Here is a 16798-nt window from a genome sequence, read left to right on the forward strand (position 1 = left end):
AGGGGTGAACGAGACAGCCAAATGCTAAGGCAGATAATAAGGGGTGTCTGGAGAATCTCTGACCTACCCCAGAAGTATTTACATTAGATGTTTTTGTGCAGCTGAGGGAAGCTTGCCAGGGCTTGTCTGGGCATGCCCACAGTGGACTGGAGTGCAACACGCACTTGGGGGATGTGGGTGGAGGAAGTGGGTGGAGAAGTGGGGGGAAGTGGGTGGAGCCACAGGGAATTCACACCCTATGCAGGGGAGGCGCCTGCTTTCTTCAGTCTGTGTGGTGACCTGGAAATCAATCTATGAGGTAGAGGGCCTGTTAGCAGGTCTCCATCTCACCTTGCTGACTTTTTTTTTCTTTTTTTCCTTTTAGCTCAATAAAGTGCTGCTATACTCACCCTTCAATGTGTCTGTGTGCCTAAAGTTTTCTGGTCATGTGACAAGAAGCTAGGTTTTAGCTGTACTAAGGAGCAAAGTTCTACAATACTTCTCCACTACTGGTTTTTAAATAAATAAAGCTGAAATACTAATATAATCTTGTTTTTCAAATTTCAAAAGACAGTCCTTTATCCTCCCCTCATCCTCTTTAAAAGAGAAGTACCAATAGACTCAATCAAAAATGATTCTGTAACCAAGACTGCCCCTGATTAAACAACAAATTATTAACAATAATCCATGTAAGGAATCTCTGCTTCTGACTGAGATGGAGTAAGAGGGGCTGGATTTGTCATTTGTGTGATTCCATTTGCATTGCTATAAGGGAATATCTGATGCTGGGTAATTTATAAACAAAAGAGGCTTATTTGGCTCATGGTTCTGCAGACTGTACCAGAAGCATGGCACCTGCATCCACTTCTGGTGAGAGCCTCTGACTGCTTCTACTAATGACAGAAGGCAATGGAGAGCCAGCATGTGCCAAGATCACACGGCAAGGAAAGAAACAAGAGAAAAACAGAGGCAAGTTGCCAGGTTCTTTTTAACAAAAAGCTCTCACAGGAACTAATAAGAGTTACACACACTTCCAATCACCCCAGGGAGGGTATTAATCTATTCATGAGGAATGTGCCTCATGACTCAAACGCCTCTCATTAGGCTCCGCCTCCAACATTGGAATTAAATTTAAACATAAGCTTTGGAGGAACAAAGATCTAAACTACAGCACCATCCTTTCTGAAATATCCAAAAGGCAAGAAATATATTAGAAATACCCCACAATGAACAATCTCAGAAAGAAGCAAAAAAAAAAAAAAAAAAAAAGAAAAGAAAAGAAAGAAAGAAAGAAAAAGGAATAAGGAAAAGACAGTGTGGAAAAGAGGGACCTAGTTCGAGCCCAAGAGATTCCTTATGTTGAAAACACAGAGATGAACGTCTGGGGAAACCGAAACATCTAGAGTTCATAGGACAAGTTACCTGTAAAGAGAGAGCTAAACAGAGAGAATGCTGGTGATCCACAGTGGAGCCTTCTTGATTTAGCTGAATACTGACAGGTATGTGTGTGAGGAAACTACACAAACAAGGCCTTATGTATAATGTGGCTCTTTTTGCTTCACTCTGGGCCTCAGGAAGATTCTCATAGACTACATCATCTAGTCTTTGCCTTTGGCTTTTGATTAATTTTAAACGGTGGGAGGTACTTCTAGGAAGTGGGGAGAGAGGAGGAAAGAGATACTGATGGGTTTATTCTTTCTGTTTCTTCCCTGCTTCCTTGAGGTTCTGCAGTGGTTGAGTCTCTAGGCCCTTGCTATTTCAAGTGTGATCCTTGAACCAATAGCATCAGGAGCACCTGGGAGTTGTTAAAAATACAGAATACCTGGCTTGCTTCAATCAGAATCTCCATTTAAATAGGATCCCCAGTTGTGCTTCATATTCATACTGAAGGTCACTCTGCGTTCCAAGACTCCAGCTTTCTCCAAGTTAAGGTATTACCTTTTCCTCCTCTTGTGTCTCCAGGCCCTGGGCCCATAATGGCTTTCTGCTGTCACTAGTCCCTTGTTAGATCGTGTAGCTCTGTCAATGTCTCTGTAAATAGATCCTTTTAAAATGTATTTTTTAGTCAAACACTTTTAAGTGTACAATCTGTTTCCTGCCAACACCTCAAATGATACAGTAATATACTATCCATCTTAATATCTATACATCTATGTTGATAGCTATATACATACTCTCTTTATCTTTATAATACTTTTAGCATCCCTACCTCTTCCTGAAATTCAAAACAGCCTTTTTTATGGTTTTTAAAAAATACATAGGATTAGTACTTTTCCCCCAGTTACAACTAAATAATATCAAATGATATGCATCATAATTGCCCAAAAATGAAAATTCAGTTTTGGAGAAAAATTAAGGACTTCTGTGAATCTGGAGAAGAAAGCAAGACAGTACTTCGTGTTTGTATGCTAGTTTGGTAGGCAGCCTCTAAATTGCCCTACACTGATCCCTGCCTGCTAATTTTTACAGTTTTGTAATCTCCTTCTTTTGAAAATGGGCTGAAGTTACTGACTCACTTCTAACAAATAAGAATATGACAGAAGTGATGAAATGTGACTTCTGGGATTAGATTATAAAAAGACGGTGGTTTTTGTCTTGAGCACTCTCGGTTACTCTGTCTTGCATTCCTCACATGGGAGGAAGCTGGCTGCCATGTTGTGAGGGAAGTTCTATAAAGGGGCTTTACCTGGAGAGAAACTGAGACCTACTGGCATGTAGGTAAATGAGCTTGGAAGTGGATCCCCACTGTCCCCATCCCCATCATTGAACACTTCAGACAAGAGACACCAGCCCCAGCCATGAAGCAAAAAAAAATTAACTGCAGTAATAAAAGAAAAACTTCAGCCAAATTAAATATAAAGGAGTTTAATTGAGCAATGAATGATTCTTATATCCGGCAGCCTCCTGAGCCAGAGTAAGCTCTGAGACTCTAGTGCAGCCACGTGGTGGAAGAAGATTTATGGACAGAAAAAGGAAAGTGATGTACAGAAAACAGAAGTGAGGTACAGAAACAGCTGGATTGGTTACAGGTTGGTGTTTGCCTTATCTGAACACAGTTCAAAGAGTTGGCTGCATTTGATTGGCCAAAACTTGGTGATTGGCACAAGTGAAAGCTGCAGTCTGTTTACACCTCCACTTGTTATAGTTCACGATATACAAAGAAACCTTTAGGCAGAACTTAAAATATGTAAGAAGGCAGCTTTAGCCGAAACTTGATTTAACCATTCCCCGATTTTGGTCATCTTCTCAGTTTTGAGAGATTGATAAAAACTTTAGTCATTGATGTCACCCTCACCATCGTAAATGTACTTATTCGGTCTTGAAATCCATTGGGAAACAGTAGAGCAGTGGTTTTTGCAAGGAATGAGTAGAAAGTACTTCTTTATGCTGGAATGTTCTGTTTACAGGAGAAAAACAAAACCTAGTCTGTTTTCTTAAAGTCTTAGTTTGATTATGTCATATTTAGCATGAGTGACTCCATTTTGCTTTGGTCTGGTCTGTTGACGCCTAGTGCATGAACTCAGTCCAAAACAATTGCCTCACATAATTTAGTTTAATAAGACTCCCCGCTTTTGGTCACATTCTCACTTAGGTGAGAGTGTGACCAAAACTTAGAGCCTAGTACCACCCTCAGTTACCATCATTTTGGGATTCTGGTCTCAGCATGTCATTCATAGGTTATGGTGCCCTCATGGCCAGACATTTATTTTGGCTCTTGTCATTTCAGTTGAAGACAAACCACATGATATTCTAGAGATGGCTGCATGCAAATGCTTAAAACTTTTGAGAGAATACAGCATGATGATCAGGAGGATAATACCAAGAGTTTGGGGTATGCTCCTTGCCCAGGGTCCCCATAAACCAAACCACTAGAATTAAATAGATAAAAAATGAGCTACATAAAGAGTCTACTCATTTAACTAAGCAGTCTCTTCATTAATTCCCTGCAACTGAATCTCTATAATCTACATTTGATGTATTTTTCCACAGGGCACAAGTGCCTGCAGCTGCACACATACTTCTATTTAGCCAGTAAGTAAACTAAAGCAATTCCATTATTTGGCATAACTTTCACAAGAGAATTTAAAGTCTGTTGTGTAACCATAGCCTTTACAGTAGAGTCTGCTATAGAGCCTGTCATGAGGGATACCTTTCTAATCATCACCTCTTTTACTCCAAACCGTGGAAAAAGGACCACACAAATGATGTCTTTCTAGAAAAGTCAAGGCCTCCAGGAGATTTTTTTCTTTAGCCCATGATGTAGGTTAAGAGGGGTGAACCAATGTTCTGTTTCTGACTAATTAGAAGGTAAAGTATGTACCATTAAATTTCTTATCTACGTTGGGCCTTCATCTTCCATCTAATAAGGTGTAAGTTTATCCATGTATAAGGCTGGCTGCAAGATCCTTCACAAATAAAAGTATACCCCATGAGTGCACACAACAGATACCCTTTTCACTTCTATTGTCCTTAGAGGCATAGGCAAGGGAAAAATTATTAAAAGGTAAGAGCCTCATGATAGTAGAGAAGTCTTGATCCATGATCTTGGGAAAAGCTGTTCACATCAAGGATGCCAACTTCTTCTGGGGAGAAACTTCCCTGGTTGGCTTTACCTTAAGAGTTCCAATGGGTGTACAGTTCCAAGAGTGTGGAGGGAACCTTCTCGGTTGTGAAATTATAAACTCAAAGTTCAAGGTCACAAAGTTTTGCTGTAGCGTGGATGGAAAAGGCAGTCTTTCTCCGATGTTCTCAGAAGACACAATCTTCAGGTTCTAGATTGTGAAGAAGTTGATTGTCTTCAGGCATGAAAAGTTTCCTTTACCTGGTGAGAATACCCTGTGGCATAACATATCTACTGTTATAACATCAGCCATCTTGCATGGGAAAGCTTTTGTGCAACTAGAAAACATGCACTGAACGTGACAATTGAATTAAATCTCTCTATAAATGTTTAAATGGCCCATCAGGTAGCCAAATGTAACTAGAGCTTTGATTGTCTTCCCAGGAATATGGGTTTGACAAACCAAAGTTTGGTTATAAACGATTTCAGCAATTTAGAAGTCACTACACCTATATATATTTAATTTGGATCATTTTCTCTTTTTCATGATGAGTCATGGAATGCAGAACCTTTAATACAAAAACGTTAAGGACTCAGGAAGGACAAGGCTGCTGTCCTGGTTTTCCATGAGTCCATGAGTCCATGCTTAACATTGGTGTTATGTCCTCTTGAGTACTTGGTTGTTTCTCCAATTTAGGTCCATAGCACTGATAACTGATGAGTTATCATAGGTAATTTGACTTAGACATTGGAGTTCATTCAAGTTGTATATCTAAACAGTTTCAGTATTGGCTGATTTAGCATGAAAATCTGGCAATTTTTTTTGGTATTCATTTAATTTTTGTTTTACTTGGGTCAGTAGGTTTATAAACCAGTCAGTCTTTTAATTATAGTTCCAGGATTCTTACCCAGTCTAAATGATACGATTCTAAAGTTACCAGAAACCTGTACTCGATGAAGGGGTGGCCTACCCCTCCACACCTGTGGGCGTTTCTCGTTAGGTGAACGAGAGACTTGAGAAAAGAAATGAGAGACAGAGACAAAGTATAGAGAAAGAAAAAGTGGGCCCAGGGGACTGGCGCTCAGCATACAGAGGACCCATGCAGGCACCGGTCTCTGAATTCCCTTAGTATTTATTGATAATTCCCTTAGTATTTATTGATAATTATCTTTACCATCTTAAAGATAAGGGAGTGGCAGGACAATAGGATCATTTTAGGGAGAAAATTAGCAGTAAGACATATGGATAAAGATCTCTGTGACATGAATAAGTTCAAAGGAAAATGCTGTGCCTTGATATGCATACGCAAACATCTCCATAAACCTCTTAGCAGCATTGCGCCAGCAAGTCTCGCCAGCAAGTCCCACCTTATGCCGTAAGGCGGTTTTCTCCTATCTCAGTAAACAGAGCATACAATCGGGTCTCACACAGAGATGTTCCATTGCCCAGGGACCGGCAGGATTTTTAACCAGCAAGCTGCCTTCAGGCACTTGTTTAACAAAGACACATCCTGCACAGCCCAAAATCCATTAAGCCTTGAGTCACCACAGCACATGTCTCTTGCAAGGACAAGGTTGGGGGTAGGGTCACAGATTAACAGCATCTCAAATACAGAACCAAATGGAGTCTCTTATGTCTACTTCTTTCTATATAGACACAGTAACAGGCTGATCTCTCTTTCTTTTCCCCACACTCAAGAGTGCTTTTCAGAGTTCTTTCCATTCTTTCATGAACCTCCTAAAAGACATCATATTATAGAATTCTGAGTGCTTGTGACATTTTTAGCAACTGCATCCGAATTAAGCAATTGACTATGGAAATGACTTTAAACACTCATAAAGACACAATTGACAAGGAAATTTTGTTATTTCTGTGGTCTACAATAACTTAACATAATAACCATAATTATGATTAATAGCATATAATCAGACTATTAGAATTTTTAAAATTCCATAAAATTTTGGAGCATATATTAATATCATTCACTAAAATACAACCCGAAGAAGGTTAAACATTATTTTTTATTTTGGCAATTCTCCCCATGTAACTTAACATGTCAAATAATCCTGTTTACCTCTCGTTTGGATGCTTCAGGAGCCCTCTGTAGTATACCAAAGTTAGAGGTTAGAAGACAGTTTTGAAGCTGAAATTTGATTTGGGGAAGCCTGTCAAATATGTTGAAGGTTTAAAACATTTGATATTATAAAAATATAATTCCAGGTCACCATAAGTTATTCATTTATCCAAAATAATGACTCGAAAATTTTAAAAGGGCAAAAACCTTTACTCATTGATAGAGGGAAGACTTAGCTTTCCAGAAAAATTGTGTCTTGTCTTTTCCTTCTTTTTCCTGTAGTTTATTCAAATGGCAGATAAAAATATTTCATTATCCTTCAATATTACACGAAAATTTTGTTCAAGAAAGCCAAATTTTATGTTTGCATTAGTGTACTACTAAGGTCAACCCCCATTTTTAGTAAAACCTTATATACAAATCTATCCAGTCTTACACAGTTTGACCATAAGGTGAGATTCTCATAAACCTTTTATAACCCTTTATGAATTTTTGTTAAAAAGCAGATCAGTGGTCTAAGAAAATCCTGTTTTGCTTTCACCCCAATGTTCAATTTACAGAAAAATTGAATAATATTCCTTTAATTTTCACTAGATATTTCTTTTACAAGATTAATCTTTCACAAATCTTCCATAACTTGTTCAAATTTTCAGCTTTATCCTTTCTTTTTTTTTTCTTCTTTTTTTTCTTATTATACTTTATGTTCTAGGGTACATGTGAACAACTTGCAGGTTTGTTACATATGTATACATGTGCCATGTTGGTGTGCTGCACCCATGAACTCATCATTTACATTAGGAATATCTTCTAATGCTATCCCTCCCCACCTCCCCCCACCCCACAACAGGCCCTGGTGTGTGATGTTCCCCTTCCTGTGTCCAAGTGATCTCATTGTTCAATTTCCACCTATGAGTGAGAACATGTGGTGTTTGGTTTTCTGTTCTTGCGATAGTTTGCTGAGAATGATGGTTTCCAGCTGCATCCATGTCCCTACAAAAGACACGAACTCATCCTTTTTATGGCTGCATAGTATTCCATAGTGTATATGTGCCACATTTTCTTAATCCAGTCTGTCACTGATGGACATTTGGGTTGATTCCAAGTCTTTGCTATTGTGAATAGTGCCACAATAAACATACGTGTGCATGTGTCTTTATAGCAGCATGATTTATAATCCTTTGGGTATAGCCCCAGTAATGGGATGGCTGGGTCAAATGGTATTTCTAGTTCTAGATCCTTGAGGAATCGCCACACTGTTTTCCATAATGGTTGAACTAGTTTACAATCCCACCAACAGTGTAAAAGTGTTCCTATTTCTCCACATCCTCTCCAGGACCTGTTGTTTCCTGACTTTTTAATGATTGCCATTCTAACTGGTGTGAGATGGTATCTCATTGTGGTTTGATTTGCATTTCTCTGATGGTGAGTCATGATGAGCATTTTTTCATGTGTCTGTTGGCTGCATAAATATCTTCTTTTGAGAAGTGTCTGTTCATATCCTTTGCCCACTTTTTGATGGGGTTGTTTGTTTTTTTCTTATAAATTTGTTTGAGTTCTTTGTAGGTTCTGGATATTAGCCCTTTGTCAGATGAGTAGTTTGCAAAAATTTTCTCCCATTCTGTAGGTTGCCTGTTCACTCTGATGGTAGTTTCTTTTGCTGTGCAGAGCTCTTTAGTTTAATTAGATCCCATTTGTCAATTTTGGCTTTTGTTGCCATTGCTTTTGGTGTTTTAGACATGAAGTCCTTGCCCATGCCTATGTCCTGAATAGTATAGCCTTTCTAATTTAAAATAATCTTTTAACTCTTTAAGCAAAAAAATCCATATTTCCAGGCCTTCTTATACTCTTTTACCAAAAGCACATTTCACTTTCCTCACACATTTTGCATGTAAAACTGTTTTTTCAATAGTCTCAATTACATGTTACGATGTTATCTCTTAGAGATTTTTATTTTTAGTGAAAGACTTGCTAAGTGATTTTAATTATATACTAGGTGTGGAGCCTAGAACACAAGACAGATGTGCAGATCAAGTCTAACTCTTTACAGCATAGCCAGTGGCCTTGGCTAACTCCACATGTCCCTAGCCCTTACCTAGAATCTAATGGCTCCAAATCAGGTAAGTTGAACGAGTGTCAAAAGTCAAAGAAGCAGTTTATTACCTTAAAGTATTTAGTAAATCTAATATCTGACCTGCCTAATTTAGACCAAATGTCTCTATTTTTCCAATATTCTTTAAAACTCTTTATCTTCCAGAGCCTACTAAAGTCACATGAACTAAAAGGCATTATTGTTTTTATTTTCCTAACAAAATATTTGATTAAAGTGCTTATTATTTTCAAGCCAATTAATCAGAGCTCTTTCAGATGTAAATGCCACACACAGAACACATGTAAATACACAGAAAGACAGAAGAAAATCCAGTGATTGTACAATTTTTTATTTGCCAGTCTTTAAGCTTCTTAATTGCATTACTGGCTTCAGGGTGGAATCCTTCAAGGAAGAGGGCTAGGAAAACATGCAGTTTCTAGGACTTAATTAGCAAGCACAGCTGGGAGGCAAAACAGGTCCCCAAAAATTCACAGTCCCAGTTTTTAAAATTTTAATAATATATTTTATGTAATCCAGTACATCCAAAATATTGCTGTTTCAACGTCCTATCAATATAAAAAACTTAATAGTGAGATACATTCTTTCCAGCATACCAAGCCTCAAAATCGACTGTGTGTTTCATGGTTGCTGCACATCTCAACTGAGACCAGCCACCTTTCAGGTGCTCAGTGACTACATGTAGCTACTGAGACCAACCTAATAGTCCCATAAACACTTGATTTTGGATAAACATAAAAATTGACCTTTCTGGTCTTCAAGCTTGAAACTTAAAGCCACAAGTTGTTTTGGATGGTTGTACATCCCCATCTCCTCCATTGTGACATTGGCTCTTCTGAGGGTTCGCTTTCCCTTGTCCCTACAGGTGATCCAGGTAAGCCCTGATCTGGCTCCAGGCTTTGGTTCCTTCTCTTTCCAAGGGCAACCTTACAGGTTGAACTTGTGGGCCCCACCTCCACTAGCTCAAGAAACTGACCTAATAGGGTTCCATTTTTATACTGGATCCTGGATCTCCAAAAGAGAAATGTTATGGAACATGACAATGCAATGATTTTACCGTGCATTTCATTGCAAAGCAACCCAAAGCTCATCAGCCCATTCTGTGATTAGCTCATTTCCCGTGGGAGTCTTATCTCTCAGTGGGGATTGGGGCCATTTCCATACTTTCTAGGTGGCCAAGAGCATGCTTTTCTTATTCAAACATGCAAAGAGCTGAGTATCCCCTCCATGTATTAATCAATTTTCACACTGCTATAAATAACTGCCTGAGACTGGGTAATTTATAAAGGAAAGACGTTTAATTGACTCACAGTTCAGCATGGATGGGGAGGCCTCGGGAAACTTCTAATCATGGCAGAAGGTGAAGGGGAAGCAAGGCGTCTTCCACACAAGACAGCAGGAAGGACAATAAATGCAGCAGGAACTACCAAACACTTATGAAACCACCAGTTTTTGTGAGAACTCACTCACTATCATGAGAACAGCATGGGGTAAATAACCCTTGTGATGCAATTACTTCCACCGGGTCTCTCCCTTGACACGTGGGGAATATGGGGATTATAATTCAAGATGAGATTTGGGTAGGGACACAAAGCCTAACCATATCACCCCATAACTGCCATTTGCCACCCGCGAAAGTATATTTAGCCTTAGATTTTGAGAGGGGTCTATTTTCTTTCAATTACTGTGGTTTCATGAAGAAAACAGTTTTTTTCCCCCCAAAATGGGATCTATGGCATCTCCTCTGTTTTTTCCAAGGAGTTCCAACACGTTAGAAGTTATCTTATGTCCCCTCATGTGTGCATCAAGAGAGGTAAGAAGACAAAATGGAGAAAATTCAGTTGACTGAAAAGGAAAACACTTAAAAAAAAAACAAAAAAACAAAACTCCAAGATCCAAGAAGAGAAAAAAAAAGAAAAAACTTAAAAAATATACCTATGGATTGAATATCTGCTTTGAATTAAGCTGACTTTTAACCAAATATCTTATTACCCGACTCTAGCCAGAAAGCAACTAAAAATAGCAAATATTTCTGGCTTTTGCACTTTACCCAGAGGTAACCCCCAAGGTGCTCAGAGAAAGGAAACTTCAAGATGGGACAGCAGAAGATGCTCATGGAGGGGAAAAGAATCAATGAATGGTTAAAGGTCACACAGAAAGTACTTATTCCCTTAGCCAGGATTGAACCTAGGTCACCATCATAAAATTGCAAAGCCTTAGCTGCTAAGCTACAGCATTTGGGTGGTTTCCATTACTCTTCCCAGAAGGAGCTAGAGCAGTAAAGTTTGAGCTTGCAATGGCTTTTAATTGTTCAAGATAATTTTTAGAGCTAACTATGACATAAACACCCAAATCCTGTTCCCTGGATGGCAGAGAAAGTACCACCATGTGGTTAGAAGGTCAAACTCCCAAGAGTATAAAACAAGACAAGAAGGAAATCTTATCCAGTTTTGTTGTTGTTGTTGTTGTTGTTGTTGTTTCAGGGACAGGCAGCAAAATTTGCAACTGACTAGTTTGCTGGGCTGGCTTGAACAGTGAGCTTATGGGGGTCCTGGGCCTGCATTCTATCCTGTGGTGGTACCCTTTTTTATGACGGAACAATGCAGAAGGACAAATTCATAGCACAAAATACAACAGATTTGCTACATCTTAAGACTAGCCTCACAAATCTTTTTTTCCCATTAGTCAAAACTTTACAGAGGAGATAAACAGTGATTTTTACCATTCATTCAATGAGTTTGCACATGGAGATAGAGGCCAGAAGTCTGACTGGTAAGAAATTCTTACCCTTTTTGCTGATGCCCGGGTTCCCTTTCCTTGAGTGGCACTAGCAACACTGCTAGCTGCTCCATAGCCATGGGGCCCAAGTCAAAACACAAAGGAAAATCATCTTTTTTGGTTTCATGGAACCATAGGCAAAAGCTTATCAACTTTGTAAGTTGCCGCGCAACCAGCTGCATGGGGGACCCGAATTAACATTTTCCATTCCAGTCAGAGCAAAATATGTGTGACAAAACATAGACATTAGCCATTCTGCTTAGCGCCCAATATCAAACGGGCCAGGCTTAAACTTGCCACTGGTTGGGCTCTGTCATCTTTAATCCATTCAAAGAGGATTAAAGGAGTTTCAACATGTGGTCTCTGGGCAAGGTGGTCATCCTGAGTAAAGAAAAGATAGGCAAGAAAAAAGAGACAGAGAGAGAAAAACGTTGCCTGCAGTGAGGTGGGGAAGGCAAGAACCTTGGGGAGACCAGAGAAAGACCCAGTCATTGCAGCAACACTGAATCAAAAGTTCAGACAGCCACTTGCCATCCGTGAAGGGATCTTTTCCAACATTCCCATACACCCTCAAGTTTCCCCCTTTGGGGAGAAAAAAAATTCCCCATGTTCCTTGGTCCCGTACACGTCTAATTCTGTCGCCCATAGCTGTCAGCAAAGAGTGTAAGGCAGACTTATGTTATTTTTAGATCAATTAGTTGCTTAAGCTTTAATTTGCCTTGTGTAAAGACTTTAAATACAAATGGAGAACATTTTTTAAAACCTTCTGTATATTAACAGGCATCCCTAGATGAGACTAATTTGAGAGCCCTAATTTTCTAATGCATTTCAGTGCAGTGTTGTTCATTTGGAACATTCCAGGACAAGCTAGACTTTAGATATTTAGGGGTCTGCATTCCATTGTAAAAATCCATTATTTGGCCAGGCACACCTGCAATCCCAGCACTTTGGAAGTCCAAGGTGGGTAGATCACTTAAGGCCAGGTGTTCAAGACCAGCTTGACCAAAATGGTGAAACCCCGTCTCTACTAAAAATACAAAAATTAGCCAGACACGGGGGCACACACCTGTAGTCCCAGCTACTGGGGAGGCTGAAACATGAGAATCCCTTGAGCCTGGGAGGTGGAGATTTCAGTGAGCCGAGATCGAGATCATGCCACTACACTCCAGCCTGGGTGACAGAGTGAGATTCTGTCTCAACAACAACAACAACAACAACAACACCACATTATTATATTGGGGAAGTTTATTGGTTTCCTCTTTTCTGGACATATATAATTTTAAATTGATGTATATCATAATCATAGAGTTAAAAATAGAAGCTTAGTGCTAAGTTCTAATATGAGGACAAGTAATATCCCCTCTGGACCCACTGGTTAGAGTAAAGGACAAGTTGGAGACAAAGGAAAAAGAGTTAAAGACTTGGGGAAAACTGAGTAGACGAAAGGACTAGAACAGGGGTTCTCAGACTTTAGGGATGTACAGAATCATCTAGAGAGTTTTTTAAGCTACAGATTTCTGGTCTCTACCCACACAAATTTCTGATTCAGTAGGCCCCGTAGGGACCCCAGAATTTGCATTTCTAACAAATTCTAGGCGATACTGATGTTACTAGTCTGGAAACCACAGTTTTATAACTGTTGGACTAGGGTATTTGGCTTAATTATAATTTAACATAATCAATGTTTCCTAACTTATTTGTAGTACTCTTGTTTTAAATCTTCAGTGATGACACAAATGTTAATTATGCTTGGTGGTTATTCATCCTCCCTCTCCTTTCATCTGTTCAGGGGAAAAATAAAAGAGGGAGAAGGGATTGCAGAAAATCAGATGTTGAGTGTTGCTAAATTTTTTACTGTCTCACTCTTTGTGAAAGTAGGCAACATCTTTGGTTAGCAGAAATATTTTGACCAGTTACTGGTGTGGATTAATAGTTGTGGGGTTTTTTTTGTTGTTGTTGTTGTTTTTTTAATTGAGACGGAGTCTCGCTTTGCTGTCCAGGCTGGAGTGCAGTGGCACCATCTCCGCTCACTGCAACATTTGCCTCCTGGGTTCACACCATTCTCCTGCCTCAGCCTCCCAAGTAGCTGGAACTACAGGCCACCACGCCCAGCTAATTTTTTTTTTTTGTATTTGTAGTACAGACAGAGTTTCACTGTATTAGCCAGGATGGTCTCAATCTCCTGATCTCGTGATCCGCCCGCCCCATCCTCCCAAAGTGCTGGAATTACATGCGTGAGCCACTGTACCTGGCAGATTAATAGTTCTTTTTAGGAAACTCTTTGATGGAAGTTGTCCATAGAGCTACTCAGTTGTGGGATGTCCTACTGGAGGCTCTGCCAAATCAATTAGACATAGTTATGATATGAGAAGAAATAGTTATAAGTTTGAAGTATTAGTACCTTCCGCAGAAAAAGGAATGGGACCAAACATTCATTGAACAACATACAAGGATTTCATGACTTTAGCATTGGACTGCTGTTCTGTACGATTTTCTGTCTTATTTTTATTGGATTGATAGAGTCCTAATAAAATCTGTATGTCATATTGCTGTGGTTTTGGATATGGTTTGTTTGGCCCTGAGAAGTCTTGTGTTGGAAGTTGATCCCCAGTGTTGGAAGTAGGGCCTGGTGAGAGGTATTTGGATCGTGGAGACAAATCCTTCATGAATGACTTGGTACCATAAACATGGTAATGAGTGAGTTCTTGCTCTATGAGTTGCTATGAGAACTCTTGTTGAAAAGGGCCTGACATTTTCCTGCTTTCTCTTTTGCTTCCCAACATGTGATCTCTACACATCAGCTCCCGTCCTCCTTCCACCCTGAGTGGAAGTAGCTTGAGGCCCTCACCAGAAGCAGTTACTGATACTGTGCTTCTTGTACAGCCTGAAGAACCTTGAGCTAAATACATCTCTTTTCTTCATAAATTACCCAGCCTCAGGTATTCCTTCAAAGCAACACAAACCAATATGCACACATGTATACACACACATACGTATGTTAGTGTGTGTGTATGTGTGTGTGTATATATATACACATATACATCTATATATATATATGGAACTATTAAGTCATGCACTTATATATTTCTTGGCCTACTGAAGTAATCAGCATTGACTTCAAGGGTATTTAAAAAAGCAGTTCTCTGCAACGTTTTCTTAACAATGTAACATAATTTTCTTAACATAAAACATAATGCACATTTATTATAGAAAGTTTAGATTTCTTTGTGCTCAGATCACTTTTCTCAAAGTCTAGATAACTTCAGGATATCAGTATGTTATAGACTGAAAACTAATTTTTCATGCCTTTCCATGTAGATCTGTTACTAGTAACAATACTGTCTGATATGATTTGAATTTATGTCCCTGCCCAAATCTCATCTTGAATTGAAATACCCAGTGTTGGAGGAGGGGCCTGGTTGGAGGTGACCGGATCATAGAGGTGGACTTCCCCCTTGCTGTTCTCATGACAGTGAGTGAGTTCTCATGAGATCTGGTTATTTAAAAGTGTGTGGAACCTCCCTCCTCTCTCTTTTCCTTCTGCTCCAGCCGTGTAGGATGTGCCAACTTCCCCTTGAACTTTTGCCACTATTGTAAGTTTCCTGATGCCTCCCTAGCCATGTTTTCTGTACATGTGGAATCATTTGCCAATTAAACCTCTCTTCTTTATAAATTAGCCAATCTTAGGTAGTTCTTTATAGCAATGTGAGAATGGACTAACAATACACCGTCATTGAAAACATTTTGATTTTCACAAAAAGTATTTTTAAAGTCTTGTAAAAGAATAATTGTTTTGTTAATATTACAAAACTGATACATGTTCAAAAATGATCCAAGCACTGGATGAAGATAAAAGCAAAAGTATTTTCCCAAATTCAACCATTCAGAAATAAACATCATCAGCATTTGGTGAATTTAATTTCTTGCATCTCTATGTGAATGTTGGTAAAACTTTAAATAGATACAACCTTAGAAATATTGGATCATAATAAAATGCTATTTTAATTAAAAGCAGTTCTGGGAGACACACTGATCTATCTAACATCTATCCACCCTTTATTTATTTCTGATAATACCCTGGCACTTTTTGTGCCCAGACCCAAAGAATGTTAGATATGAATTTTCCACTCTCCTTTGCAGCTAGGAGTGGCCATGTGATGAAATTTTGGATGATGAAACCTAAGACAATATTGCTATGAACATTCTGAAAGATTTTTATCTTGGATAACAAAACGATCTCAGAGGGGAAGACCTTTTATCCTTTCCCATTACTTTCTCCTTGGAATGCTGTTATGAGAACCTGATGTCTGTGATGGCAGCAAGTCACAAATTTTAATCTGAGGATTAAAAGCGAATATGGTAAGGGTGGCTGACTGAAAGAATTTAAAAGCCACAGTTTTGGGTGGCTTTCGTAACTAACTGCTTATGTTTAGGCTTCTGGTTAAGAACACAAATAATGGTCTTATGGTTTAGACCCTAGTTAGTCATAAAAAACATTTTTGACTAATACAATCTTATATTTAATTTGCTTGAATTTGATGCGGGAGTGGGAATTAAAATAAATAGGAAGAATTGGTAACCTTGTGGTAATGCAGGGTTTTTTTTTTTTCCACCATAAGAAGATAATAGGTCCTAAAAGATTTCTGTAAAGGAAGGTGGGAGTAGAGGGAAAATTATGTCTCTTTAAGAGGTGGGAATCATCACTAAAATAAACAATGAGGAAAATAAGCCAGTTAAAGAAGTACAAACATTGCATGATGCCACTGATATGAAGTATCTAATTTAGTCAAATTCATAGAAGCAGAAAGTAGAATTGTAGTTACCAGGGGAAGGGCCTAGGGGAAAATAGGGAGTTGATTTTCAATGGGTATAACATTTCAATTATGCTAGATTAAGAAGTTTTAGGGCTCTGCTGTAGAAAATTGTGCTTATAAGTTAGCAACACTGTTTTGAACATTTAAAATTTTGTTAAGAGGGTAGATCTCTTGTTATGTGTGTGTGTGTGTTTTACCACAATAAAAAGCACTAAAAATTTGAGAGTTTTATCTCATTCATTTAGGTCTATTATCCATTTTGAACTAATTTTTCTGTATGGTGTGAGGTAAGAGTCTAAAGTATTTTTTTTTTTTTTTTTGCCTATAGATAACGCATTGTCCCAGCATCATTTCATTTCTTGATTATTCTTTCCCCATTGTATTGTCATCTTGTTGAAAATTAATTGACTATGAATATAAATCTTTTATTTCTGGACAGTTAATTCTGCTCCATTGATGTATATGCTTATCCTTGGCAATACCA

At 38.7% G+C, this 16798-nt stretch overlaps 1 long non-coding RNA gene across 1 annotated transcript; it reads left to right on the forward strand.

Annotated features, from left to right (window-relative positions):
• The first annotated feature begins 234 nt into the window (after positions 1-234).
• On the forward strand, positions 235-3076 carry LOC108583820. Its single transcript, XR_002519632.2, has 3 exons — positions 235-1478; positions 1702-1910; positions 2880-3076. It is a non-coding gene; the product is annotated as an uncharacterized LOC108583820 (long non-coding RNA).
• Positions 3077-16798: the final 13722 nt, after the last annotated feature.

This window comes from Papio anubis, chromosome X (genome assembly GCF_008728515.1).
Source record: "Papio anubis isolate 15944 chromosome X, Panubis1.0, whole genome shotgun sequence".
In the NCBI taxonomy this organism is placed as follows: Eukaryota; Metazoa; Chordata; class Mammalia; order Primates; family Cercopithecidae; genus Papio; species Papio anubis.